Source organism: Canis lupus, chromosome 2, assembly GCF_011100685.1.
Source record: "Canis lupus familiaris isolate Mischka breed German Shepherd chromosome 2, alternate assembly UU_Cfam_GSD_1.0, whole genome shotgun sequence".
NCBI classification, from domain to species: Eukaryota; Metazoa; Chordata; class Mammalia; order Carnivora; family Canidae; genus Canis; species Canis lupus.
In genome coordinates this window covers 21,595,907-21,620,945 of record NC_049223.1, presented here as the reverse complement: position 1 = coordinate 21,620,945, position 25,039 = coordinate 21,595,907, and the positions used below count along the sequence as shown (strand labels likewise).

The 25,039-nt window shown below is 47.6% G+C and overlaps 1 protein-coding gene across 13 annotated transcripts in view; it reads right to left on the bottom strand.

Annotated features, from left to right (window-relative positions):
- The window catches only part of FRMD4A (FERM domain containing 4A), a 736,083-nt gene that overhangs the window by 206,787 nt on the left and 504,257 nt on the right, over positions 1–25,039 (bottom strand). Inside the window, exon 1 of one of the 13 annotated variants that reach the window (XM_038530071.1) lies at positions 15,940–16,238. The exons of 11 other annotated variants lie outside the window; for them this stretch is intronic. The gene's annotated coding sequence lies outside the window, so the exon portion shown is untranslated. Of the gene's footprint in view, positions 1–13,731; positions 13,877–15,939; positions 16,239–25,039 lie in introns of those variants that run through there. One more of the 13 variants, XM_038530072.1, reaches the window with a different exon arrangement.

Genomic DNA, 25,039 nt, shown 5'->3' with positions numbered 1-25,039 from the left:
AGACGTTCCAGAAGACACATGTGAAGTCAACAGAAGGGAGAACGTTTAAACAAGCATTATTGCTCAAAATGGAAAGGGCTGCCCCATCATCACTATATGTGATCAGAAAGGGGCCAGAAGGCCTTTAGCCAGGGACACTGTAAGAAAGGATTACTGAACTCCAGAGGAAGGCGGGACAGTCACACCCTAAGGTATGTTACGGATATATGTGCACAACTACAGACAAGAATTCAAAAAAAAAAAAAAAAAGTTCATTCTAATAGCTCATGTCTTTACTTATTTTTTAAAGATTTAAAAAAAATTTTTTTAAAGATTTTTTATTTATTCATTAGAGACACACAGAGAGAGGCAGAGACACAGGCAGAGGGAGAAGCAGGCTCCCTGCAGGGGAGCCAGATGCAGGACTCGATCCCATGACCCAGGGATCACGACCTGAGCCAAAGGCAGACCCTCAATCACTGAGCCACCCAGGCGCCCCCATGTATTTATTTACAATGCTCCTGTTACAATATTACATTTGATGAACCAAATGTTGGCAACATCCATTTCCTGCTTCAGAAGAGTTTTTTTAAAAAATCACACTGCAGAGTGCTAGGCACGAACACATTATTCTACCTTTTTTCCCTACCCATTCCCTTTGTATAGATAATGCAAGCAGACGTCCTCTATTCAAAATAGGATGCCTAGAGTGGTTGGTTACAAGCGTCTGTCACTGGATTGGTATTCATGTATTTAATAACCAAGGACCTCAATGACATTTCCTTGGTAACATGAATTTGCCTATTTTGCTCCAATGTCTAATTCAATCTGTCATTTTAAATTAAATTTTGTTTTCAATTTTTGCTTATATTGTGATTAGTGGGATGAGATCACACTACTACAACCATGGGTCTTATGAAGCAATGGGTTATCACATTTTTACTGAAAGCATTTGGTTGATGTTAAAATGATATTATATATCTATGATTGAAACAGAATCACATGACTATCATAACAGCCACTCAATATATATTTTTATATGAATTAACAAATATATATTCAAATAACGTATATCCTTATATGCCATTTCAAGGACAACTCCAAAATATAGGTACTATACAACTTAATTTTGCATTCAGTGAGATATGTTTTAATTTGCCTATTCTGTAGGAACATACCCAAAACCCAGACTACAGAACACCTGCATTCTTCATAAATACAGGACCACATGTCAAATGAGTAGCCCTGCTGTCAACCTGCCATCACTGGTAGCTGGGGCCTCTTGCCACATAGTTTGGGAATGGGTTTTCCTTCACATAAACAATCTCCTTTGTGTATAACTACAGAAAACTCTCCATTATCCCTGGGGATGTAGGGGGCAGAAAAGAGTATTCAAGACCATCTGCAAGCTACTGCATATCTATTCTTGGGTCTTTGGAATTCCCTTCTTAGGTGACTCTTGAAACACAGTGGGAGAAAGCCACCTCTTCGGCATGGCCCACCTGCTTTCACAGAACCTGCATGGGATACAGAGCAGCCACTTGTGCCTGTGACATCTGAATCCAGGGGCCTAGGGCTCAGATGCCAAGTCCTCCGGGTTCGGAAGGAAGCATTCCAGCCCAACAGCTGATCCTTTTGCGATGCATGCTTAAATCAGACCAAACTTCCAGTGGTATCCCAGCAAAGTGCATCTGGAGACCAAGATGACTCCATCCAGAAAGCCACCATCCAGCTTCTAGAGATAGCAGCAAGCTCTCACCCTCCCTGGCCAAATGCCCCAATAAAAGAGGTGTCTGGAGAGCTTAGGAACCTGAAGTGCTTGCATTAAGGGAAGTTTTTGCAGCTATCTATGACATCTGTATGGGGCAGTCAATCCAGGCTGCTGCCTGGATATTTACATAACAGAGCTCTCTGGAAAGGATTCTGCTGGAGAGGCCTGGCAGGGACTCTCCACACTTGCACGAGCTGGAGCTGCGCTGGCGGCTCCCTTCCTCTGTTCATCTTGTTGGAGGTTTCAACACTGGCTGGCTGCCCCATGAGCCACCCCAGACCCTCCTGGAGACCTGCTCATGGGGCTCATTCTGCTGCCATAGCACCCGGCACACGACGAGTTTCTAGAACTGTTCCATTTCTTCCTTAATACCACTTAGAAAGGAGGGGTGGGGGTAGGGGGCAAGAGGCTGGGAAAGGAAGGGAAATGGAGGGGGTGCAGAGGAGGGAGGGAGAGGATTCCAAAACCAAAGAGGGTCCCTCACCCCTCCTTTCAACCCACGGTCCACAAGCCGCCCCGTAGAAAAGCTGTCACAGGAAATAATAGTGTCTTGAAATGCACTGGCCGTTTGGCAAATGGTAGATCTAAAAATATCCGGGGTACATAACACCAGTGAGCGGTTCAGAAATAAAGACGTTATGTTGTATTTGCTAGTCAAATAAAAAATTCTGATTGGATGGGACGCCTGGTGGCTCAGTGGTTGAGCATCTGCCTTTGGCTCAGGGTGTGATCCTAGGGTCGGGATTGAGTCCCACACTGGGCTCCTTCCATGGAGCCTGCTTCTCCCTCTGTCTGTGTCTCTGCTTCTCTCTGTGTGTCTCTCATGAATAAATAAATAAAATCTTAAAAAAAATTCTGATTAGACACAGAAAAACTTCTCAAAGCTTTCGATGAGAGGTAATTATTGTGTTGCGGACACAGAGAAAATAAGGATGGAACTGAGCCTGCTGTCTGGGCTGTCTCCAAGAAGGAGGAATGGGGGGTGTGTTTTTGCTTGCATCAGAACGGACAAAAGGATAGCAGGGTTCTTGATCTCTCCTCTTTCCTGATTTAACCAGTAGCACCGCCCTCAAATGGTCATTCCAAACCCTGTGGTCACCAAACTTGAGCGTCCTTTAGAAGAGCACAGGCCTTAGAAGAGGGGACTGTGTAGGGGACGCCAGGATGTTGCATCAGAACAAATTACAGGAGGCAGGGGTAGTGGCTACAGTTTAGATCTTTCTTACACCTGTCACAGAGCTTTAGACACACAAGAGTCTCGGGAAAGATCACTGATTGAAATTTTGGAGTTCCAAGTTCTTGATGGTGGTGATGGCTTCATGGCTGTGGACACATGCAGTTTCCTTGTATGCATGTCAATGACCTATCAACAAATCTGATTAAAGCATAAGGGTTAGAGATATTCTTTTCATATATCAGAAAAGAGAAAGACCCTCAGGAGGATGGAAGGAGCTCTACCTCAGGAGTACATAGAGCTCTTCATGTTCCAGGAATTGCTTCTTTTTCTTTTCTTTTCTTTTCTTTTCTTTTCTTTTCTTTTCTTTTCTTTTTCTTTTCTTTTTTTCTTCTTTCTTTTCTTTCTTTCTTTCTTTCTTTCTTTCTTTCTTCTTTCTTTCTTTCTTTCTTTCTCTTTCCCTCCCTCCCTCCCTCTCTCTCTCTCTTTCTTTCTTTTTTTCTGATTTTACTTATTTATTTGAGAGAGAGAGCACATGCAGGGAGAAGCAGGCTCCCACTGAGCAGGGAGCATGACCCAGGGCTCGATCCCAGGGCTCGACTCCAGGATCCTGACTGAGCTGAAGGCAGATGCTTAACCGACTGAGCCACCCAGGTGCCCCAGTTCATTTCTTTGTATCTTATATTCTTTTTATTTGAAGTTTGGTGCTTACAGTTTTTCCCCCAGATGTCATATTCAGGATTGAGGCCTGGAATCGTTACACATCATCTCTGGGTGGCGGAGCCCCACTTTGCATCTTCACCTGGACTGCCTACCTTTCCCAGGCCTGTCTGTGATTCTGTACAAACCCGCCCGCTCAACATCTGCATTTAGCTATCTGGTAAGATCTGAGACTCAGCATGTGCCAAACAGAACTGCTGACCTACCTTCTTCCTCAGCCACCTCCACCCACAGCTTTTCCTGCTCATAACAGCCACTCCATCACCACATTCTGTTCTTTAGGACCCAGTTGGGGATTTCCTTCTTCATCTCACATTGCACACCCAGCACATCAGAAAATCTTGGTTCTCTCTAAATTACCCAGACCCAGAACACTTCATCAACACTTTGTCACTTGCCTGATTCTTACAACAGCCACCCATCTGGCACCTCCTGGCCTCATAGTCTAGCCCTACACAGTACCCAAAGCATCCCTGTGCAGCCCAAGTGGGGCCACGGTGCTCCCCAAACCCGTACCCCCTCAGCTGGACACCTTCAAGGCCCCACACAGACCCACCTCTATGCTCCCCCTACTCAGTCTGCCCTTCCACACTCATTTCCTTACTATTCCCTCTGGATCACTCTTCCCTCCCAGAGCCTTTGATGAGCTCCTTCATCTGCCTGGAATGTCCCCCTAGGCATTCATGTGGCTCACCTCTTCACATCCTTCAAAGCTCTGCTCAAAATACCACCTTTCCATGGGATTCTTTGGTGGCTCAGCGGTTTGGTGCCTCCCTTTGGCCCAGAGTGTGATCCTGGAGTCCCAGGATTGAGTCCTGCACTGGGCTCCCTGCATGGAGCCTACTTCTCTGCCTCTGCCTGTCTCTTTCTCTCTCTCATGAATAAATAAATAAAATTTAAAAACATATCACCTTTCCATAGAGTCTCTTGTGATCCTGTATTTAAGATGGTAACCTTGCCAGACTTTCTGGCCTCTGCTTTCTTTTCCCTATAGCATTGGCCGCCTTCTGGTGTACCCTATAATTCACTACATTTGCTGTCCGCCTCTTCCTCTTGGACTTCAAGCTCCCTGGGGACAAGAATCTTGATCAGTTTTGCTCAAAGATACATTCCTGGGACATAAGCGGCACACCATTCGGTGTGTGTTGAATGGCTGACCGAACGACTGGATGATAGGACTGGGATGCTCAGGTACTTTCTGCCGTCCTGCCAGCTGGGCTTTGCAAGAGCAGCCCTCGTATAAAGGATGGCAGTTGTGCTGTACCATCCTTATTCCCTGGCCCTCTGACACAGGCACACCCAGAGAGAGATATCCCGGCTGAAAAGCAGAGAGAGAAGAGCTCTCTCTGAGGGGTGAAACCCCAGGCTTACGCAGGGAAAAACTCATTCTAGCCATTTGCACACAAGCAACGAAACGGGACACGGAGTGACCTAACAAATAATTACTCATTTATATTTTTGAGCACCCACCAAATGTCAGACATAATATTGGGTGCTGCAGAACCAAAGATAAATACGACACGGTCCTTCCTTAGAAAGGTGGGCGACACACATGAACAGGCCATTCCCATTCAGGAGATCAAAGCGGAGTGAGCCATCAGGATGCTTTGGGAGAATAAAGGAGGGAGAGGCGCTCAGTCTGGGGGAACAGCAGGAGGTAGCAGCTGCCAGTAGGGGTGTCCCAGGCCCAGGAGGGATGGCAGGGGCCGCTCAAGCCCAAGAACGAGCATTAGCAGGAGGCTGACATCCAGAAAAGGCCAAACGTGCTTGGGGAAAGGCGAGGGGGTGTGTGGCTGTGTGGGTGGGCCCAAGACGGCCACCCCTGCCCCTCCCCGCCCACACCGAAGAAAGTCAGGCGTGGGTCCTAACCTGCAGGTGACGGTTTCTTGAAGCGAGGCCTCTGGGAGGTGATTAGGTCAGGGAGTGCAGCCCTCGGTGGGGAGGTCAGCGCCCAGGGAGCTCACTCATGCCTCCCGCCTCGTGAGGACGTGGCGTGGAGCGAGCCACCTGTGAACCGGGGAGCCGGCCCTCACCCGCCACGGAACCTGCAGGCGCCTTGCCCGGGCACGCAGCCCCCAGAACTGAGGCAACGTCTGTCACCTCTAAGCTCCCGGGCCCCTGGTGTCTCGGCGCGGCCCAGACAGGCCGAGATGCGGGCTGCCAGGCTGCGGTGGGTCCCTCCGGTCCACGCGAGTCCCGGGGGGGGGACGGGGGGGGGGGGCGGCGAGAGCGTGGGGAGGCGGTGCCCGTGCGAAGGCGGGGACCTTACAGTCCCCCGTGTACCTCACCCCGAAGGAACCTGGGAAGGAAACACAGGAGCAAAGCGCTGGAGGGACGTATGGCAAAGGCTTCGAGAACTTAGCCGCCAGTACTGCAGCCAAGAGGAAGAGCCAGGCTACCAGTGACTCGTTTACCACAGGACGATGGGCCCTGATGGAGCGGAGGAGCAGCAGCAGCCAAACCACCACACGGGTACACGTGCTGGTAGGAGGGGAGGCTGGGCAGCACCTTGGTCACCCCGGAATTCTGTCGGAGGGTGAGCCAGACTGAGAGAATATGGATAAAGAGCCACATGGAGAACTGGCCGCTCCAAAGCAAGTGTGACAGGCGGCCCCCCTCGGGAGGGCCTGGGGAGAAGCGCAGGAGCCAATGCTGCGTGCTGTCCCCCTGGTCGCCCCCGGGCCGCTGGGGAACCTGCAGGGCCGTGGCAGGCCGTGGGCCTCCTAGCTCCCGCCTGTCAGACAAGCACACGTGCTCACACACTGCCTTTTCCCCCCATTTCCAACGGAAAACCAAAGGCAAGAGTATAAAACTGTCCAGGCAAACTACTTCCATGCGCGTGTCCCTGAGGCTGCACCTAAAATATATCCTTGTCCTGGATAAGGCTATGACATTCTATAAATACGTCCCTTGTTTTTATATTTATTTAATGTTCTTATGCTGCAGCCTGTGTGCCTTCTGAATCTGCCTCCAGAAGATGGGCTATCTCTCATTCTGATTTATTTAACACCCAGAAGGTTATTAAGAGCTTAAATAATTTCTGATGAATATTATGCAAATTGGTATGTTGGTTTCTCATGCTACAGAGAAACTCCCAGTTATTTTCAGGTGGGAGGTACAATGAGAAAATGCCCCCACAAGCATCGACTACACTCAGATTCTAGGCTTGTTTCTGCCATTCAGTCTCTGCATTAATTACTTGAGTGAAACATAAAGAAGGTAAATAGAAGGTGAAATTCTTCCTAATAATGGCAACGAATGGGAAGTAATCAAAGAATGTGACACAGTGATTGGATTTTTTGCCTTTGTTGTGAAGAAAAAGATGGCATTACCATCTTTTTGCAAAAGAAGTATTCTTTTGCAAGATAAAAGCCCTTTCTAATCATTTTTGAAAAGTGAAGAATCCAAAACCTCTGATTTTCAGTGCCAAAGCAGAATCACCTCTCTTCTCTTCCTTCCCCACCTCCAACCCACACTCAAACCCTATCAACCTCCCAGACTCAACGGAGTCTCACGGATGTGGAGGGATGCCGACCACTCTTAGTAAGCCTTTTCCATCCTAAGAGGTGAGGATTGCTGGGGTGATGCCTTTACCTGCAGAAGTCTTTCTGGAAGGTCAGGTGACACTTATGTAGCATCAGAGCCAATGGCTGTTCCCCTTCTGCTACTTTCTCTTTACAAAATGTGTCTCAGGATCGTAGGTGAGGAGGTGCCACTTACTCGAGTCATACCTCCACTCCCAGGGCCAGTGGCCTTCTCACACCCCACTGTGTGTTCTAAAGCCCCTGCAGTTAGCAGTGCTGAACCCTCCAGTGATATAAGCAAGTCATGCTGGGGGTGGGGGTGGGGGCTGAGGGGCAAGGATATGAAGACAACATCACTTATTCTAAAAAAGTCTCTCGGGGATCCCTGGGTGGCTCAGCAGTTTAGCGCCTGCCATTGGCTCAGGGCGTGATCCTGGAGTCCCGGGATCGAGTCCTGCACTGGGCTCCCTGCATGGAGCCTGCTTCTCCCTCTGCCTGTGTCTCTGCCTCTCTCTTTCTCTCTGTGTCTCTCATGAATAAATAAATAAATATATCTTTTTTAAAAGTCTCTCATATTTGTGTCCTAGGTGTTTCACAGAGTGTGTCTCACCTTTGAATGTAACTTCTCTTGCCAATAAAAAAAAAAAAAAAATGAAGTTTGGAGAGATTCAGTGATTCAATAACTCACCCAAGGCCCCATAGCTAGCAAGAGGCGGAACCGGTAATCAAACCCACTGGCTCGGGTTCCACTCTTTGGAATGGCTCGGGCTCCACTCTTTGCCCACCATACTTCCATGCCCCATCTAAATCCTTGTCAGATGCTGGGGACTTTGGTCTTGGTGCTGTAACTGAAGCCCTGGCAAGGTCCCTGAACACCTGTAAGGCTCTCCTCAGCTGTTAAAAGGATCTATATACTCCCTTCCCATTCCTAGAACTCCATCTTTCTGAAATCTTTGACCTGGCTGATAATCCCCAAATCGGGTTTGCATGTGGTTCATAGTCCGCACTGAACATTCAGTGTGATATCGGCCCCTGCTCCTCTGCTGGGTTCAAGGCCTCTGCCTCCAGCCAAGACCTGCAGGCTACATCTGTGTTACTGGTCACTCTGTAGTTACTCTGTTACAAAACACTCAACCCTCCCAATAAAAGAGGATTCAGAAGGCAGGACACTGCTCTCCATTGTGTTCAGCTCCAATCTGGTTCTTGTCCCCCCCCCCCCACACCCCGAGCCACAGAGAAATGAGTAGCTGATGCGTATTGGGGGTAGCCAGCAAGAGCAGAGGAACGGGGAAGCCAGCCCGGCATTCCTCAGCTCAGGCTGTAGGTATAACTGCCCAGCTCCAGATGGCTCCACACTATTCGGTTTCCTAGTTTGGGTTTGTCACTTCTATACACTTGTTCGCAGGCATGTGGTGAGAGCATAATTGTGCATTTTATGGTTATGAATGGCACAGCCTGGCAACTCTCCGATCATCATTTCCATTTGCTGTCATGCATTATCAATCTAATTCCCCATTACACGCCTTTTTTTTCATGCATTCTTCATACAGCAAGGACAAAGAAGGCAAAAGCCCTGCAAAGAAGACTGAATCATGAGAAGAACAGGCTCATCTTGATGGAAACTGTGGAGCTGTAGGTTTAAGTTTGGGGGGACAGCTTTTGGCTAATTTGAAGTGAAAATTATTGTTAAAAGGTTTTGTGTTCTGCATCCGTACCAAGACTTCTGGCCCTATGGCTGGCAAGGCCTGACCAACTCTGAAAGAGAGGCCGAGCCACAGGATAGACTAGGACAAGGTAGACACAGGATGACCCAACAGGATCCATTATACTTTAGGCCACAGGGTGTCCTGAAGATGCCTAACTATATCCACGTGGGAGCATGGCATAATAAAGTCACTCCCGGACTTACTTATTCCAGCAGGATCCACTGAGTGCCCATCATGATCAAGGAGTCCAATGCAGTGAGCATTCAGTGAACCATGGACTGGCAAATAATTGCTCTTACTAGAAGACCCATGGGATTGGAATCAGAGTTTGGGAGGAGGGTGTGCAGGTACAGATATTCTTGACCTTAGACAACAAGTTTCTTCTTATATTGCATCCTGGAATGGCCAGGGCTCCAACTTTAAAACAAAAACCAGAAACCACCACAGATGATGGAGATCTAGCCTCACAAGCTAGAGCCTAGATGCTGCATGTCTGAATCAGTTAACTAGGCCTGTACCTACTCACTCGGTTCCCACTGTGGCTACCAGCCTTGATTTTTATTTGGCTATTTTTCTTTATTCTTTGGTAATAATAAGGCCACTGAGCTAAACCAGATCCCTTCTATTTTGCACATTCCTTCCAATAACCATGGTCTTGATTCTTGGCAGTAATTTCCATCTTCAAAGAGAAAAATACTTCTTTTTGGGGGGAAAAAAATCCCTAATTTCCACCGATACAATTGTGAGCTGAACACATATACACATACACACACACACACACACACACACAAGCACCTAAATAAGCATTAATGCAATTCACTAACTAGGAGCAAAAGCTCTGATCATCTTCTCTGAGAGGAAGAGAGGCGTAATGATCAATATTCTTAGGGCGATGCTTCTAGTGGTGGAACTGACTGCCATAAGTGTAAGAGTGTGTCCAAATTATTCCTTATACAAGAAAGACATGCTGATCGCCTGGGACACAGGAAAGGGTGGGAGCTGATGGATTTAGGGAAGGAGAGGAAATTGCTGTGGAGAGACTTTCTGATAAGCCAGTTTTATGCTGATTCAGAAAACTTCTTGCAGGGCAAAGCAGTGAAACCAGCAGGCCTGTGTGTGCATTGGTGACCCTGAAGCTCAGAGCTCCAAGAGCTACTACTGTACCAGCTTTTTCAGATTAGATGTCTTGGGAGAAAAATAAAAAGGAAAAGACCAAGGTACCACAGTCCGAAAAGGGCTTCAATGAAAACAAGGTAAAATATGCAAATCCCACCACTCCCTAACAGTGGCCTCCTCCCCTGGATTCTTTACTGTCTTTACTGTCTCCACTCTTGCTTACTGCCTTAAGTTCAAGTATCTGTGTATCCTATGCAACTGAGGGAATGATCCCCGTTACTCCGTTTCTCACTTCAACTCCAGTAACGTCTTTCGTTACTTTCATTATCTTTCAGAAAGAAATGGACAGCAAAGAATCAGAAGCAGGAAGGTGCGATAAACAACCAGTGTCGTGGGGAGGTCATCAGGGAATATGAGCCTGAGGTGCCTTTGCTCAAGGGATGAGGGTTTTTGGGGACTTAAGTTTGAAAAAACATTGGAAGATCTTTATCCTAAGGCTTATTATGTTCCTGTGAGGTCTCAGAAACCATCTCTAACTGAGATAAGTTAAGATTTTCACTATGAATAAGCCTAAATCAATTTCTGCCAAAATTTTACTGACCCAGCAGGTGGAATCTAGAAAACAGAAGATGTGAACTGAAGTCATCACTGAATCCAGACTTCTCCATTCTGATACTGTGTAGAGAGTGGATTAAAATGGCCTCAAGAGTTCTTTAACCGTGATCCTGTCTACTTCTCATTTTGACCTATTAAACTAGAAATTCTCCAGAGGCTGTACTAGTCCTTCTTTTTCTTTCTTTCTTTTTTTTTTTAAAAAGAAGTATTTATGTATTCAAAATTGTCTAAGATAAAAACTTTATATTTGAAATCACTTGTTCATTCAGTGTTAGGCTAATCGCAACCCTTATAACAGATAGTATATGGCATGTGAGTAGAACTGTGTCTTACACACACACACACCCCCAATAACGTGAACACAAGTGGTACACGTAGGCAGTAAAGTCAGGAGTGATCTCCTGCAGAAGGGGTCTTACTCCATCCCACACTGATTGAAGCACACTGGTACTGGCAGGTCCCCTCATACAAGATTTCCTGGACCTTCATCTCTCACTGCCTTTCCCACTGCAAACCCATCACATTTTTTCCCTCAACTCATCGAGGTTGATTCTAGGGCCCCATCCTGACAAACGCTGGCAAACCCAGTAGTCTACAGAGCCTTCCCCCAGTTCCAGAACTCAAGAAAGGACTCACTCTTCTTGGCTTGTTCTCTGACCTCAGCCTGTAACTTTGTTGTTATAATAAAACTGAGCACTATCGGGGATCCCTGGGTGGCCCAGCGGTTTAGCGCCGCCTCCAGCCCAGGGTGTGATCCTGGAGTCTCGGGATCAAGTCCCACATCGGGCTCCCTGCATGAAGACTGCTTCTCCCTCTGTCTGTGTCTCTGCCTCTCTCTCTCTGTGTGTGTGTCTCTCACGAATGAATGAATAAAATCTTAAAAAAAAAAACAAAAAACAAAACAAAACTAAGCACTGTACACATCTGAGGTGCACTTCTCATGGATTATGAAATCAGCGACTCACAGAACCTCAAGGGGCCTCAGTTTCCCCAACGACAAGATAATGCTAATGGCACTAGCCACCTGCCAGGCTATCAGGGGACTTGGCAACAGCATCTGCAAATCACCAAGAGGCCCTATGCCATAAATAACAAGTCTTATTAATAAAATTAGTTCAAGACAAGTGCCAAAGAGAATACAGCAATGGCAGCAGCAGATCACACTTGGTCAGAACAAAAGAGGGTGGAGGGATTTTCTGATCCTCATTTCTAAGAACAGTGCTTCCCTTTAATACAAGAAGACTTTAATCTTCCTTTTTTTTTTTTCTATAAGGTTACTCCTACTCGCACAACTTTGTACATCAGGCAAAACTTCATTCCAAGTTATCAGGAGGCAACATTCTATTCATCGGCAAGACAATATAGTATTGATTTCAGAGCAAGTCCAAATATTGTTTCCAATTACATTAACGGTGGCTATTTAACCTCTCAGGACCAAATGGATTCCAATCTATTTGCTGCATGACCATCATTCCCGTTGTGCCTTAAATAAATCCAGATTTCATTTGCGGCAGAATGGTTCCCTCGGCCAAAAGGAAGTGGCTCAGCCCCTGATACTCTGGGTTGCAGGAGATAAGTGACACTTTGAGAATCAGAATTAGATTTCTGCTGATCTGACAGTCTGGCCTTCTGGCCTTATCCAAGTCAGACTCCAAAGAAATGGGGTCAAACGCTATGAATGAACACGAAGCGATGTAGACACCAGAAACAAAACAGTGAAATGCGTCCTCCCTTGTCCACTATAATGTCCACACTTTGTCGCACATTTTCAAGATGGCACACACAGCTAAGTTCCAGTAAATACAAGGTATCGATTTTTGCATCCAATGCCTGAAGTACTTCCCCAGGGTTGGCAGTGGCTTCCCTGGATGAAGTCAGAAGTTTGCTCCTGGCTCTCTGGCTGGTGCTTTCCCACACCTGGCAATCACTCTGTTGGAAAAGAATGAGACTTAGGGGATGCTGAGCCAGAAGAGGTGTCTAAGCAGCTGCTCTAAACCCTGACTTAGACCAATCGGGTAAATGCAGACCAAGTCAGCCAGACCAGGTGTGTAAGGATAGGCCAGCAACTACTCCAATACTGCCGAGGCTGTCACCACTGAGAAGCTCAGATTTAGAAACGTGCCTGCCTTAGGTGTTCTGTGAATCCCTCTCAGCAGAAGCTGTGCGGATTCAAACTGAAAGACGCCGGACCAGCGCTAGCAGCCTCTACTGGGATGTTCCATTCATAGGGGAGAAAGCCTCATCCATTCACGGTGGGGTCAGGGAGTCCTTTACCGGCATTGGATCGCCTCGCTCAGCAAGCTGAGCTTCCGGCAGACTGGCATGGCTGCATCATTCAGAATGAGTATGTCTATTAGGAAACCACCGCCAGAGCTATTATTAGAAGGGCCATCCCTCGGAAATTTTGCAGAATCTGCTTGAATCTACTGAGCAGTTACTCTGCTCGCAAGGTATTGGAGAAAGGCACCGAGTTCCTGATTACACAGGGGCGGCCCACGCAGCTTTCAAACTGCAGGACCGGTTCATCTTTTCGAGATGCAATAGGCACGAACGTCTGGGCTTGTGTCTGCAACGCAGAAGCATCGCGTTTGGTCATTTTTAAATGACCGCGTACCGAAGAAGGGTTTCCTGCTGTTCTCCTCCCCCTGTCTCTATGCATCAAACTTGCTGCAGCCATTTGGAATGTAAAAGAGCAATCTGTTTTAGCAGGATCATCTGCCTGCCTCCTGCCCCTCGGGCACCCACAGGACAGGACTCCCCTGTCACTTTCATAAAAATGGTTTTTCTTACAAAATAAAATGAAATAAAATCCCACCCAGGTCTGCTTTCAGCGATGCCCTCTCCTTTCTCCCTGGGAAAATTCAAGACAGCGTGAGGTTGAGATGCCAGAGAAAGTGTATGGGGGAGGGGGCGGGTAGCAGAAGGGAGTGTAGTAGGTGCCGCACGTGGGGTGTGCATTGAAAAAAGAGAAAGAAAAATGTCACATCCGCGACATTAAATACTCTACGCTTCCAGTGAAGAGGTGTCACGTCCCTTTCACCGGCCCAGCATGTAAAATCGGGCACAGAAGTGCAGCATAACCAACCGCCCGCCAGCAGTCGCGGCCGGGGAACAAAGACACATTACCTTTTATTTGTTGCGCTTCGCTAGGAGCCGAGGAACTTCGGGTTTGCAGCGGCGGATCCCCCGAAACCGGCGTCCCATTCGCCCCGGGGCGCGCAGGCCCGCGGCCTAGCAGGCGGCATCCGCGCCCCGCGCCCCGCGCCTCCGCCTCCGCCTCCGCCTCCGCCTCCGCCGCGGCGCCCGCAGCCGCCCCGCCGGGTCCCCGCGCGCCCCCGCCCCGCCCCGCCCGCCGCCGCCGCCCGGCCCCCGCCCCGCCCCGCCCCGCCCCGCCCCGCCCCGCCGCCGGTCCGCCGTCAGCCCATCGTCCGCTCGCGCCGCTCACGCTGAGCCTGGCCCCGCGCCGGGGCGCCCGCCGCCCCCGCCCCGCCCGGCCCGGCCCGCCGCGTGCTGCGGGGCGCCCTCCCGCCGCCCTCCCGCCGCCCCGCCCCGCGCCCCGCCCCGCCCCCGGCGCGCCCCCGGCCCCCCGCGCGCTGCAGGCGGCCAGCGGGGGCTGCGGCAGGCGCCGGGGACAGTGCGCGCCGGGGAGGGGAGGGGGCGGGGGCGGGCGCCCCGGGCCGGCCCAGCCTCGGGCTCCTCGCCGCCGCGCACGCAGCCGGGGCCAGGTCGGGTCCCGCGAGCGGCCCGAGCCCGAGGGGCCGCGCGGGGCGGGCGAGCGGAGGAGGAGGAGGAGCAGGAGGAGCAGGAGGAGCAGGAGGAGCAGGAGGAGCAGGAGCGGGGTCCCGGAACGCGGCGTCCCCCGCGCCCCCGCCCGCCGCACCCTCCGGGGGCCCCCACCCCGCGGGGCCGGCCAGTTGTTTGGGGTCTTTATCTCCCTCAGCTCTGGACGTGGGGGTTCCTGCGAGGTGACCTAGTCTTGGGGCTATTGTCAAGGATTCGCAGCGGTGACGGGGAGAGGGAGACCCGCACTTCGAGAGGCCTGGGGGAGGGAGACTGGCTGACACGTTCTCTTTCCAAAAAGGAGAAACAAACTCAGAGTATCCCTACCAAGAACAATAACTCAATGCTCGTTACGTGTCTAAATGTTTATTGCTTCGGCAGCTCAGTTTGCCCTAGACACGTTCTCTTTTTTTTTTTTTTTTTTCCAGGAATTGTCAAAACATGGTTTGATAAAATAAAGGGAGAGGCAGACAGGAGCACCCGCTTATTCTGGGTGGGAAAGCCGGCTTGTCTCAGGGGTAAAATCTTTCCCTAGAGTTTACGCATCGCTTGAAATCCCAACATCTCCCCCTCCATCCATCCATCCATCCATCCATCCATCCTTTCAGGGAGAGATGACTTCCCCTTTCACCACAGTTGAAGGATCTGTTAGATCTAGCACCGTTATTTCCCTGACACTGGCGGGAGCAAAGACTTAAAAATTCGTAATAAAAAGAAACACTGCAGTCTCTCTCGCCCTCTGACCCAAAATTAACTCCTAGGCACAGTTTGGGTATTTTTTCTCTAAAGATCTCTGGTGGAAATTGCTGGCAGTTCCGGAGGTCTCAGAGCCAACAGAAGGGAATCTGTATACGGTTAGCATTGGGGAAAGGGGAACACACACCTGTCATAAGGATTATCTATTTTATTTCAACCTGTTGTCATCACAGACTCGTGACTGGGGACACTTGATTATCTGAATCTGAGTCACAGAAAGCTGTGATTAAATGGGATGTTCCTGTACTTTGGGAGTCCCTGAAGGTCACTCTAATGCAAAGCCCGATTCTCTCATGATATAGTTGAGTCCCTCAGAGGGAAGGCTATTTCTTTGGAAGAGCATTTCCAGCGCTGATCTGTTTTGACTGCATCAACTAGTGAAGGGGTGATAGTGCTCAGACCTTTCTCTTGGGGTACTTAGTTCCCATCCTTCGAAGAGTCATTAGGTTGCTTCTCCATCTACCTGCTGCTTTTCCACCTTGGCCAATGGAACTGTTTATTTGTCCTGACCTGAACTTATCCCATTGGCAAATCCTCTTTCCGGGTTCCCCATCTTTCTGAGCAGGCTTCCCTCCTCCCCCCCACCCCAAATGCCAGGAACAGGGCTACAGGGGTCTTTTATCTTTTTTCCTTTCTCTCATTCCTTATACTCACACTATCACCAAGCCTGTCCTCATAGATGGCTCTGGAAAATTCGTCGAGAGCAGCCCCTTGCCTGACTTGATCCAACCATGCCTGGTGACGTTAGTCTTTGCTGAATGAATAGCCCCAGCCTCAGCCTCAATGAGTCCCCCTTACCTTTCGCTATGAGGTCCCCAGCAGCCTCCTAACTGGACTGTGGACTCGTCCCTCCAACACCTTGTCACACCAGCTCTGCTCATTCTCCTAGAACTCAGATCTGAGCATGGGACTTCTTTGCTTCAACCTGTTCAGGGCTTCTCTGGTTCTTCAGAATAAAGCCCACACTTCCTTAGATGGCCAGAATGTCCTGAGCACCAGGCCCTCCTGATCCATCCAGCCTTATCTCTTGCCACCTGATACCACCAGGGTCCATGTCACCCCGTATCCTCAGCTACAAAACCCTCTTCTAAGTCCCCTATATTCTCATCCCCTTGTCACCTAGCAGCAGGTGACTTCAGAAACAACTCCGATCATGTCATAATCCCTGTGACTAAGCGTGGCTTCTCCTCGCTCCTGAAAGCATCTCCTCCATACCCATCACATGTTATTCTGCTTTGTTGCATGGGCCACATTTCTGCCTTTAAGAGACTCTTTCTGCTCCTGGCTTTTTTGCATCTCTTGTTCCTTCTGCCTGGAATACTCATCTGCCATCCCAGCCCCACTCTTTGTATAGCTGGATTCTTGTCTTCCTTCAGATTTTAGCTCAAACACTGCTGCCTCCTAGATAACCTTTCCTGATCAACACATGGAAAATGCCCCCCACCCGCTCCCCACCAGGTAGTCTTTGTATCATTATCCTGTATATTTCCTTTTAACACTTAACCACAATCTGTGTTCATAGCCCTGTGTTAAGTGCTCAGACTGCCTGGCCTTGAATCTTGCCTTGGCCACTTGCTAGCTGTGTAGCCTTAGGCAAGTTTCTTAACCTCTCTGGGCCTCAGTTTTCTCATCTTTGAAATGAGGATAGTAAGGTTGTTATGAGGATGAAATGAATCACTGTACGTAAAACACTTAGGAGAGGGCCTAACTGTATAAGCATAAGCCCTGGGAGGGCCTTTATGTCTTTTATTCTCACTCTGTCCTCATGGCCTGGGCTAGTCCTGGCACAAGATCTCTTTACCACCCCCTATGCCTTATGTGTTTGGGGCACAGACTGAGAAAGGCTAAAAAAAAAAAAAAAAAAAAAAAAAAAAGAAGAAGAAGAAAGGCTAAAAATTTAGGGAAGAAAATTGTATTTGAAGAATTTAAGTGCCTAGAGAACTAGGCCATGGTAAAACTTGATGAATGAGATAAAATTCAAACTTAAATTATTTGGAAGTTAATGGACATATGAAGGAAATTTATCCTCCTCTGTCTCACCAGTGGTGATCCTTGGAATTGATGGATGGCAAGCCTTGCCAGTCGGAATTCTGTAATGGTTTGTTTTCCGAAGAGCAGCTGATTCCACCACCAAGAATTCAGGCAGTTACTTGCAAAGGCATAGAGAATCAAAGGATCTTTGCAAAGTGTCCGTCCATCGGCCAGCCCTAACATGCAGTCTTGATGAAAGAATATAGTGTTTCCATTTTCAGCCTGAGTTTAATACTTTTTGAAGAGCCTAATTCCGAAAAAAAAGGGAAAAGAAACGTGGCAGGCTGATTTCTGGACATTTGCCTTTGTGTTTCCTTTCCCTGCCTGAGAAGATTCAGAAAGGAGAAGGAGAACTACTTTTCCTTTGCCCTTCCACAGGGTGAGCAGGATTTTGAGACTTGAATGTCTGGAGTTCCCCTTGCCTCTTGCATAGAGTTTGGGGAATTTTATTTTGAAAAGGGCTGAACTCTCAAAGAGTGGAGAGGTGTTCTGAGGCTTGGAAATAGGGGATGGAGAGAGGCAGCAGCACCGCCAGAAGGAAAGGAGTAACATCTGTAATTGGAGAGGCCCTTACTCCTCTGTGTAGTGCCCCAAGAGGGCGCCAGACATCCGACAGCATGCAGACACTGGGTGTACTGGGGTACTAAGTTCTAAGAGGTGTCTCTTAGGCACAGCAAAGGATCTTGGGGTTTGGCCCCCCCAGGGATGGAGTCTTTGACTTTAAAATGCTCCTTGAGTTCTTGGGCACTGAGCATCTAGTGGCAACTATGCTGGATTGATAAACAAGAGACCCCTTTTTTTAAAGTACAATGGGAGCTGGGGGAGGGGGAAGGAAAATGTAGTCAGATTTCCCTGGGTTTAGAGAAGTAGTTAGTGTGACGTTTTATACACCCAGAGTCGCAGAGCAAAAATTATACTTGCTACACTAGTGAAAAAAGTATCCGGTTCTTAACTCTGGGATCTGAAGTCACAGCTTTCCAAAACAAATTCTGGGCGGTAAATGGGCTATTGGCAGAAGGTTCCTCAGTTCAGGTCTTGGCCAGATCACCACTAGTGGTGAAGAAAATGGCCCATACTTCTGCCTTTGTGTCACTGCCTCGCTGAGGACAGATGCCAGTGTGGGCATAGGTCTGGGTCTGGGCCACATAATCTGTTCCAGTAACATGGAATAGCCCTGGACTCCCACCCAGAAGGTCCAGTGTCAACTTCAATGAGTCTCTTAACTCTTTGGTGCCCATTTCCTCACCTTTTAAACAATGAGCCTGATGATACTATCTATCTCCAGCCATACGAAGACTATGGGTTCAACACATACCAAAGATTTTCACAACCATACAACTGATGATGATATCTGACATTATTATGAATACGTCCTCTGTACCAGGCACAGTGCTCTGAACTTTCCAAACATTGATTCTTTTCATCATCCCAAGATTCCTATGGGATGGAAACTATTTTTGTTCCCTTTCTACAGATGAGGCACTTGGGGCCTTGAAAAGGTCAAGTAACTCGCTAAGGTGATTCTGTTAATTGGATTTGAACCCAAAGTCATCCTTTTATGACTCTAAGCCCTCATCTTTCATGCTTGACTCCCACATCTATATATTAACAATCATGGTGAGCAAGGCTGCAAATTTACTTTATACATGGTCTTAATAATGGACTGAATCACGGTTGGCCTTGGATGGTACATGGATGTGACCGAAACTTGAACTGAAACATTAGTTCCTAACTACGGGGACACACAGTTACATTCCATTTTGCCTCTTTCCCTTCCATACTCCAACCAGATTTTAAGGATACGGCAAGACCCCTCTGGGGCAGGTTGAAGTGCTTGAGATCTTAAGTGAACCCTGTTATATTTTTATACCCAATCCTTTTTTCTCCTCACTCTGCCTAATTCAAGGCCAATTCTGAACCACTTCAATCAAAAAGAAAGAATTCTATCTCCTTTCATCGCTTGACAGCAAGTACTTAAAACCCTGTTCCCTGGGGTACACGAAGATCATTTAATAGCCGCTTTGTTATTTTTTTCAAATAGCAATATCGTTTTTTTTTAATAGCTATGTTTTATAATCTTGTTATGTTCTCGTTACATTAGATTATTGCTTATTATTTTTTCCTGGTTGGGATTCATGGTTTTGACCGCCTCAACTCAGGGCAACAAAAACCCAGGGTAAGTCTTTCTGAAACACAGACAAGAATCAATCAAAACATCACAAGCTAATTAATGTAATTTGGAGCCCCCGGGAGCAGCTGTATTACAGTGAGTACCACCGCATGAAACTGGTGTACATTAGAAACATGCTCAAATGCATAGATTATTAGCTCTCTCACCCAACCCTTTCTATTTACTCAGAAATAGGTATTAATAACCATAGTCAACACTCGGCACTTACCAAGCACCAGAACTGATTATGTGCTTTACATATAACCTCGTTTAATCTTCTCACCAGCCCTATGAGGTTGGTACTATTATTAACACCATTTAGGATGAAGGAAATTAAGGCACAGAGAGGTTTTATTTATTTAAGATTTTACTAATTTGGGAGGGAGGGAGAGAAGGGATGAGCAAGGGGAGAGGCAGGAGAGAATCTCCAACAGATTCCCCATTGAGCACAGAGTCCCATGCGGGATTTGATCCCAGGACCCTGAGATCATGACCTAAGCCGAAGTCAGACACTTAACAGACTGAGCCACCCAGGCACCCTGGCACAGGGAGGTTTTACAACTCACCTCAGGTCCTATCCCTGGTAAGTACACAACAGCCAGTTAGCAAACCCTGGCCACCTAACTTCAGAGTTGGTCTTATTAACACTCATCTTACCTGCCAATTTCAAGCATGTGATGGCTTTGCATTCCTTATAGTGCCTAGCACAATGTCTATCAGCTGGAACTCGATACCTATTATTTATTTGTTGGCCTATTGTCTCATTATAAAGGAAGTCACAGAAATATTTGTGAGATTGAATGGAAAAAAAATTCAGCAAGTATTCTGTTTCTAGTTGTAACTTCTCATAGTGTGGCGGCTTTATGTGCCGGTGGCATCAATCAATCAATCTTGTAGGCAAGCAATAAGAAGATATTGAAATGATGAATCTGTGTGGGAGGAAGAGCCCCAGGATTCATGAGAACATGGACACCTGAGCCCCAGGGAGAAAAAGGCATATCAGTTTCTTGGAGTTGACATGGGGTTGGAAGCTGTCATGTTTGTGATAGGACAATTTATTCAGCTACCAAAACCGAATTTGACCTACCCCCAATTATTATGGCAAAGAATTGTCCTAGTTCACATTATGAATTTGGTTAGTTCAGTGTAGCAAATTTCTAGAGTTCTCATACCCCAAATAGGAAGCTGGTTCAGCTACCTGTTGAGATGGAGATTGGATACATACAATCAGAGCTCCAATAGAGGGGCACCTGGGTGGCGCAGTCAGGCGTCTGACTCTTGCTTTTGGCTCAGGTAATGATCTCAAGATTTTGATATGGAGCCCTGCGTCAGACTCAGAGCTCAACCAGAGTCTGCTGGAGATTCTCTTCTCCTCTCCCTCTACCCCTCCTGCTCATGCTCTCTTTCTCTCTTAAATAAATAAATAAATCTTAAAAAACAAAAAAAACCCTCAGGGGCACCTGGGTGGCTCAGTCAGTTGGAGGTCTGCCTTTGGCTCAGGTCATGGTCCGAAGGTCCTAGGACTGAGTCCCATGTTGGGCTCCCTGCTCAGCAGAGAATCTGCTTCTCCTTCTTCCTCTGTCCCTCCCCACTGCTCATTCTCTCTCTCTTTCTCTCTCTCTTTCTCAAATTAACAAATAAAATCTTAAAAAAAAAAAACTCAAAAAGAGGTATCTGGCTGGAAAATGAAAAAGGTAGGGAAAGAGGGGGGTCTCTGGACCCAGTTCTAAGACCGTGGTTCTCAGACTTAAGCCAGCATCAGGAGCAACTGGAAGGCTGTCAAAACGATGCTGGGTCTCACCTCCCCCCCCACACACACCTGATTTCTGATTCATAGTCTGAGTAGGAGGTTGGGAGGTATAATAATTTACATTTCTAACAAGTTCCTGTGTTGTTGATTCTGCTGGTCAGCTGAGTGGATATTATTCTTCCACTTTGACCTTGACTTTGCTCCAGGCACCCTGGCCTCCCTGCTATAGTCCCTACTCTTCAGGCTTTCTAGCCCCAGGGCCTTTGCACTTCCTTCTGCCTGGAATGCACTTCCCCAGATATCAGGAGAAGCAAGGCAGCATTTTTTCTTTTTTCAGATCTCTGCTCAAATGTTACCATGCAGGGAGCCTGATATGGGACTCAATCCTGGCATCCCGGGACCATGCCCTGATCCAAAGGCAGACGCTCAACTGCTGAGCCACCCAGGCGTCCCAGTGAGATCTTTTCTTAATGAGATCTTTTCTGACCATCTTTTTTTTTTTTTCCTTTTTAATACAGAGGAATGGGAGGAGGTTTTCCTTTCATACTGTATTGCTCAATTCTTTAAATGCTCCAAATCCCAGTGATCTATGACCATCTTCCTTATAAATGGCAATTCGTCCCACTTGCCCTCCTGCTACTACCCTTCACCCTAATGTCTTCCCTGTTTTATTCTTGATTGTCCTAATCACCTTCTAACGTCTGTATACAACTTATTCACTTATGTGCTCTATTACCTGTCCCTCCCAGGAGAGCAAGGATTTATGTCTGTTTTGTTTATTACTGACTCTACTCAGCTAAAACAGTCCCTAGCACATATTAAACGTTCAATAAATATTCGTTGAAGGGATGACTCGATGAATGAATGAACATTGTCAGATGTAGAATTGTGGTTTATTATTTATTTATTTTTAAAGATTTTATTTATTTATTTATTCATGAGAGACACACAGAGAGGCAGAGACACAGGCAGAGGGAGAAGCAGGCTCCACGCAGGGAGCCCGACATGGGACTGGATCCTGGGTCTCCAGGATTAGGCCCTGGGCCCAAGGTGGTGCTAAACCGCTGAGTCACCCAGGCTGCCCAAGAATTATGGTTTAAAGAGTCTATTTCTGCCAGGGGCACCTGGATGGCTCAATTGGTTAAGCATCCGCCTTCGGCTCAGGTCATATCCCGTGGTCCTTGGATCAAGTCTCCCATCCTGCTCCCTGCTCAGCGGGGGTCTGCTTCTCCCTCTCCCTCTGTCCCTCCCCCCACTCAGGTACTCACGTGTGTGCACATGCGCATGCACTCTCTCCAATAAGTAAATAAAATCTTTAAAAATAAAAGAATGTAATTCTGATGGACACCCTTCCTATCTGGTCACCTCCCTATCAAAAATGAAATAGGAACATGTTGCTGCATTCTGAAAACATCTGCTCTTGCACCAGGGGTAAAACACCAGGGGTAAAGTGCCTGCCTTGGTATATATTCATCAGTAGGCACCGGCTGGGGCTGGGACATGGGAGGGCACACCCCTATCTTCCTTTTGCTTACCACTCTCTCCTGCCTGTGCAGCCCCTTCCCTGCTTGCCACCTCCCAGCAGGCGAGAAGCACATGCAGGTCCCCTGTCTTGCTCACACTGCACTTCTGCTCAGGAGGCCTCCCTCTTCTCCCTTCACCTACCCCCCCTTGCTCTTCACACTTTCTGGGAAGCGCTTGGGAGGCCCCCCTCCATCGCTCCCAGAGAGCCCATGTGTATCTGTAGAGTGTAGCACTTTATCATATGCATTTCCACATATGCCTGTATTCGTCACTCCACTGGCAATTCCTCACAGGTAGAAATCATGGCAATGCTTTGTTTGTTTTAAGAACTGCATTGCATCCCAAGTCCTCAAAATGTATTAATCTGTACACGGTGTATTTAATTTTGCTTTATCACTTTCTTTTGGCCGAGCGTTGTGATAAACTCAATAGATTTTTATAATTAAATCCATCTTGCTAATAAAAAAGCAGGAGAAGAGACTGTGATGGCTGAGAACAGCATTTGACCAGTGTTTATAAGCAATTCCATATAATTGTCTTAATAAAGGCGGCCTAAATTATGGCCAATCTGAAACTGTAAGTAGGCTCTGTCTCTCGTAAATGGGCTCGGGCCGCTCATGATGCTAACACGCCAACATCAAAGCCCAGCTTTTTTGGAATGCCTGCAATATGTTCTAAAGATTCCTGTGTTTGTGGAGACCTAATCAAAATGCGTAAGTAATCCAGCGGGGATAATTTCTATCTTAACATGGTTGTCCTTCCATCTCTCCTTTTCATGTCTACCTAGTGACTAAATTGTTCTGGCATTGGCTTGCAGAAGCCTAAAGAACTCCCTTTGTTTATATTCTTTCACCTTCTTGGGTGTGTTCTTGAGAAGATCTCCCTGGGTCTTTTCTCCTATTCTACTTTTAGTGCCTCAAAAATTCAAAACAGGGGCATCTGGGTGGCTAGATGGTTGAATGTCTGCCTTTGGTTCAGGTCGTGATCCCAGAGTCCTGGGATCGAGTCCCACGTCAGGCTCCCTGCAGGGAGTCTGCTTCTCTGCCTCTCTCTCTGTGTCTCTCAGGAATAAATAAATAAAACCTTTAAGAAAAAATCCAAAACGAAGCAAATAAACAGTATGGTCTGAACAGCTGATCCTAAGTAGAGGCCAGGACGCCCGAGGCCAGTTTTGGTCTAGAGTTCTGTTAGAAGGGGGGCCATGCAGTGGAGGGAGAAGAGAGCATCTTTAGAATCTTCAGAGAATGGCCCCCTGTGTCCCTTACAAAGAAATTCCCTTGCAAACAGTTAACAGCTAAAATGGGACTAGCTACTCATCATCATCACTGTCCTCATTGCTCATATTTACTGCGTGGTGCTGGGCACACCATGTGCATCCTCTACAATCCTCGAGGCAACACTACAGAGTGGGTATTATTAATTCCCATTGTGTAGAACCAGAAATTGAGGCTCAGAAACATTGAGTAACTTGCCAAAAGTCCACACCCAGAAAGGGGCACATTTCAATGGGTGTCTGTCTCCAAAGCCTCCAGTGTGTTCTGTCCACTGAGGCTTAATTTGGAGCCAAAGCAGAAATCAGTCAGTGAAGGACTCCTAGGAAGAAGCATCTTGGAACTGGTTTCTGGTGGAGTGGGTGGGTGGAGGGGGAGCTGGAGGAAGGAAAAGGAAACAGGAAGCACCAAAGAGAATATTCAGCTATGTGACAGTTTTGCTGATCGCTACCCGACACTGACCCTGTCCTTTAAAATCATTACCACCCAAGCAGAGCTCTGCAGACCCATGGAGGTAGTCTCCATCCAATGATGGGCATAACTTGGTCACTGCTGGCCTCCAGTTTGCTAATCTTTTTTTTTTTTTTAAGATTTATTTATTTATTTGAGACAGAGAGAGTGTGTACATAGACGGAGAAAGAGAAGCAGGCTCCCTACTGAGCAGGGAGCCTGATGTGGGACTTGATCCCAGGACCCTGAGACCATGACCTGAGCTGAAGGCAGATGCTTAATCAGCTGAGCCACCCAGGCACCCCCAATTTGCTAATCTGACATAATTCTGGATATATACTATTACAACAGTTATGTAAGGATTCTATTTTTACCATGATCCTTGTGGTTAGCCCAGGGCTTTGAACAAGTCAGCTGAGTCTTGGGGCAGGGCATTCCTTATCTGTCTACCTAGAAGGCTGGAACGAGGGTTAGGATCCACTTTCTTGCCCAAAGATGCCTAGAATCAACCGTTCTTGTGGTTTGCAGTGCAGACTACGGCACTGGACTGCCTAGTTTTCAACCACAAGTCAACAACTTACTAGTTGTGTCGCCTTAGGCGAACGAGTTCTAAACTTCTCTCAGGCTCCCACTCAGTAGGTTTGCTCTGAGGATTGTACTGTATTATGTATGTGGAGCTTTGGGCACGGAGCGTGTGTTTAA